This window comes from Aethalodelphis obliquidens, unplaced genomic scaffold (assembly GCF_003676395.1).
Source record: "Aethalodelphis obliquidens isolate GAN/ISIS:26980383/991018 unplaced genomic scaffold, ASM367639v1 scaffold31, whole genome shotgun sequence".
NCBI lineage: Eukaryota > Metazoa > Chordata > Mammalia > Artiodactyla > Delphinidae > Aethalodelphis > Aethalodelphis obliquidens.
Window position 1 is genome coordinate 4,198,330 of NW_020837975.1, and position 4,564 is coordinate 4,202,893.

The 4,564-nt window shown below is 48.4% G+C and overlaps 1 pseudogene; it reads right to left on the reverse strand.

Moving 5' to 3' along the window:
* Positions 1-890: 890 nt before the first annotated feature.
* On the reverse strand, positions 891-4,151 carry LOC113630949 (ubiquitin-associated protein 2-like pseudogene; annotated as a pseudogene).
* Between the last annotated feature and the right edge of the window lie 413 nt (positions 4,152-4,564).

Below are 4,564 nucleotides of genomic sequence, written 5' to 3' on the forward strand. Positions count from 1 at the left end.
CCTACACACATACACACGCAAAGAAAGAAAGCAAGTGAGAAGAAGATGCCTGTCAACTTCAATTCTGTATGCATAAAAATGCATGAGAGAAGGGACTGAAAATGTAGGGGCAAAAAGTCAGGAAATGTCAAGCTTGATAGGTCATGCCGAGGGGAAAAATGTACTCTAAAAATGTCCTACCATTTAACGTACTGGTATTAATTTGATTTTATATTCAACAAGAATATGTTATGTATATCCACGATCATATCTAGATTGTTATTCTACCAAGCTAAGACTTCTGTTGCTCAGTGGAGCTCAGCATTTCAAGGCTGTTAATCTCTGCTTGTCATTCATGCCAGTTTTGGTGTGTGTTTTTTTGTAGTACAGGTTTTCTTTTTACATATACCAGACACATTAATCCATTAAATTTCAGGACACAGTACAAAAAAAAAAAAACAATTCAACTAATTCATCTGACAATGCTGTTCATATTCATGATGCCATTTTTTGTTGTTGTTAGTTTGTTTCCTAATAATAAAGAAGGAGACTTAGGGCTGTTGGGCTGATATATATTTGGGGGTCCCCCCTTCCCCCCTCCCCCAAACCCCACCAGGGTGAACAGGAGGAGGAAAAGGGAGGGCAGGGCCCACAGCAAAGTTTCATAATCTTGAATCCAGTGGGGGAGGAGGAGAGGAAAGGAAGGAAAAAAAAGGAGAAAATATAAATCCTATAATATATACAACAGAGTGGGGATGGTACAGACATGAAGCTGAGGCATGGGGTGGGCCGCTGGGGGTGGGTGCAGCAGAACCTCCCCCACATTCCTTTCTCTCTTTAATGCTGTTTCCGTAGTTACCAGGCTGAGAAGCCCTCTCAGAAGATGGGACCAGGAGAAGAGAGTCAGGGACTCAGTTGGGACCCCAGCTATAGCTGTTGTAGGCAGACTTGCTGGTCTGGGGCTTCTGTGGGATGGAGCTGGTCTGCTTACATTGCCCACTGCCTGTGTGGCCATCCTGCTGCACGTGATGGTGAAGGATCTGGGAGTGAGGCTGCTGATGGGGGGTCAGAATGTGCCTAAAGGGGGCAGGTGGGTAGGCAGCAGATGTGGCCAGATTGATGCCCCCTACTTCCTAGGGATGAACGCAAGTTGAAGGAGGCAGCAGGAGTACTGGAATGAAAACCTTGTTTCTCAAAGGCCTGCTGGGTTTTGGAGTACACAGAACCTGAGATATCTGGCACACCTGTGTTACTGGAGGTGACTGATACACCAGTGTTGTATCCATGAGACCCATATCCACTTGGCTGTTGGAAAAGGGTGGCTGATGCATTCACACTGACATTCACACCATGCTTCTTGGAAGAGGTAGGAGCCACAGGGAACACAGCAGGCCCATACTGGAAGGTGCTGGGGAGGCCCGGAACCCCTGTGTAGTATGGCAGGCTGTTGTAACTGTAGCCAGGATGCAGCACCGGGTTCAGGAATGTCTGCTGCATGGTGTAGTGAGTCTGTGTCTGGTTATGCTGGGGCTGGGCTAAGGCTGTGGCTGGGGCTGGGGACGAGGCATCCCCATGGCCGAACTTTGTGAGGTCACCAGAATAAGTGTTGCTGGCCAGGCTACCATCCCTCCCAGTCAGCGGAGTGGTGGGTGTGGGAAATGGGAGGCTGTAGTAATCCTATGGAAATCTTGTCTGAAGCATCTGCAGGTCATCATAACCATATACTTGTGGCGGGTAGGCATGTAATAGCCCTGGAGCCATAATATATGGATTAGGCAACAACAGCAGGACCCCAGGAGGGAGGTTGGGAGGAGCTTTTCCTGAAGTCATAGCAACTGAGCTTCAAGTGGAGGCTATGATGGTAGAGTTGCTGCCTAGACTGAGGCCCAAGCTCCTGCCGCTATTGAGACTGGAAGAGACACTGACCATTGGTGCAGAGACTGTGCTGGATGTGGTGGAGAAAGTGCTGGAGGAAGAATGAAGATTTGCCTCACTCTCCATGCTTGTGTGCAAAATAGTGGATGTCGAAGTCCGCTCAGAAGATGTTGATGATGAAAGGGTATTCTGCTGAGTAGATAACATGCTGCTGTGTTGTGTGCTGGTAGTATTTGGAATCTCCTCATTGTGGCTCAAGCCACCCAAGGAGGATGAGTACTGATTGGCTGTCGTCAGTAAGGAATTTGCAGATACCGTTTCACTGAGAGGGGGGATGCTAGAAGTGGAAGGTGCAGAGCCTGTAGCATCTTCAACAGATTGCGGGTTCTGCAACTGCATGGCCTGCACAGAACTGAAGCCATTCTTTGCCTGAGTCAAGTCCTTTTGGGGTGATGAAGAGATGGAGCTGGGTTACCACTGAGTCTGTGTGGATCACTGTTCATAAAGAGGGCCCTGAGCATTATTTTGGGAGGTATAGGTTGTCGACTGAATTGGGCCACTCTGATAACTGGACTCCTGGTTAGATGAAATTGTGGATGAAGATTCACTGGCCGTGCTGGTATAGAGGCTACTTGGAGCCTGGCTTGAAGAGGTGCTCGTGGTGGGAGTAGACTCATAATCAGAAAGGACAGACTCTGACCCAAACTGCAATGCCCCAAACTGCAGGCGGAGCCCTGAGATATGTGCTGAGCCAGGCATCTCAACAGCCAGAGCAGGAATCTTAGAAGTCACGGAGGCTTTTTTCTTCTGCTGTTTCAGTTTTTGCTGAGCTGGCTGAGAACTGGAGGATTGTTTGTCTGAAGACCCAGGAGACATTTGAGGAGTCGAGGTGGATTTGCTTGGCAGAGGAGAACACGGGTTGGGGTGGGGAGGTGTAGCAGTGGAGGTAGCCACTGTGGGTGGCTTCTCCTGAAGGAACACCTCCATCACAGTTGAAGACGGGGTGAAAGGCTAGTGCTTTGTAAAGGGGCTGTGCACTGTTGAATCATTTGGGTTCTTCAAATCATACTGCATCAGCGATAGGGATTGTGTGGTGGAGCCCATGTTCCAAGAGGAGGTGGTGGTGGTTCCAGATTGAGAATGTTGAGCTGCCAACTGAGCCAGGACCTGAGCAGTCTTGAAGTGCTCCAAGAACTGAGAGTCTGTGGTGCTTCCACTTTTAGCTTCACCAACATCACCAACTTCTTTCCCTAACATGCTCACCATACTGTGATGAGAAAACATGTTCCCTGAAGCAGGCTGCGATATGGCGCTCTGCTTCGAGTTACTGAAGACCAGAGGCTGGAGAAGAGAAGGAGACTGAGATGGATCCAGATTAGATGAATCATTCCCCATTGAAGGCAGTGTCTTCCCCAACAGAGCAGCAAGGTCAATTCTCTGACCAGCAGTGATTGTCACATTCTCCACAGGCAGATGCTCTGACGACACATTAGAGGCAGTGAAAATCTTGGTCTCGGAAAGATCTTCATTCCCGTCTTCAGTTTCCCACTCCTCTGTTGCAGTCCTCTATGCACTCATCCTATCATCGGGTTCAAAGTGGCCAGTGCTGTTCTATGTATTGCAGCTGTTATTGACATAGTTATCAGTATTTGCCAGCTCTGCATAATCAGCTGGATTAAAGGTTCCCATTCCTTGAGCAGAAAACCTTCCTCCCCACCTACCAGAGTCACCTCTGCCTCGGCCATGACCTCTTCTGCCTCTTTCTGTGCCTCTTCGAGAAGGCGCTCCACTCTTGGTGCCATTTCCTGACCTCAAAACTCTCGTCCATGGCTGGCACCTCTCCCCCGTCTTGGTGACCCACCACGTCGCCGACTATAGTCTCTGTCCCGGTCTTGATTTTCTTTGCCCTCCTTGTTGGATTCCGTTTGGCCACCATCCTTCTGTCCTGAGACTCCCTTCTTCTTCCCAACCATCTCCCAGGAATGCATATCTGGGTTTCCTTCCAGCAGTACATTGATGGCTCTGTTGACATCTCCATTGCAGTCATGCAAAGCAATGACACATTCATCCTGGTTCTTGCCTGTGATATCAATCAGTTGTTTCACCTTTTCCTCAAAGCCAGCATCATTATGGTCCAAAATCATCTGTGCAAGTCGAAGTTGCTCCTCAGTGGCCCAGGGCTGCTGCTTGTGCTGTGTCTGGTTTTAATTTTCAGGTCGTTCCCAGTTTCCTCGGGCTCGGTTAATGCCCACCCATGTCATCATTTACAGTATATACGAATAACAATATTTACAACGTAGAATACTCAGTCTCCTCCTCATGCCAGTTTTTAAAGAATTGTTTGAATGTAACTGCACAACATGCTGTTTTGTCCCCTAGTGTTGTCCCAAAGTCTTTTGTGACTGAAAAGCTATGGTGATCATGGACATGTGGTGTCTAGGTAAAAGGCTGCTTTTCTCCCCTAAAGGATGAGTCAGGAAAATCAATCACACCCAAACATAAAGCAATACATCTCCAAGCACACTTCTGTCTGATTCTTCTCACGAGCATAACATAAATGAGAGATACAAGGAGTTGGTCTGCAGCCGGACTCCCTCACATTACCCCTCAGCCACTTCCTTCCTTCTGTCACAGGTGAGAGCTGACTCATCTGTAAGGGGCGTGCAAGTGGAGCACCTCGACTTTGAATGACTGTTCACACCTAACTTCC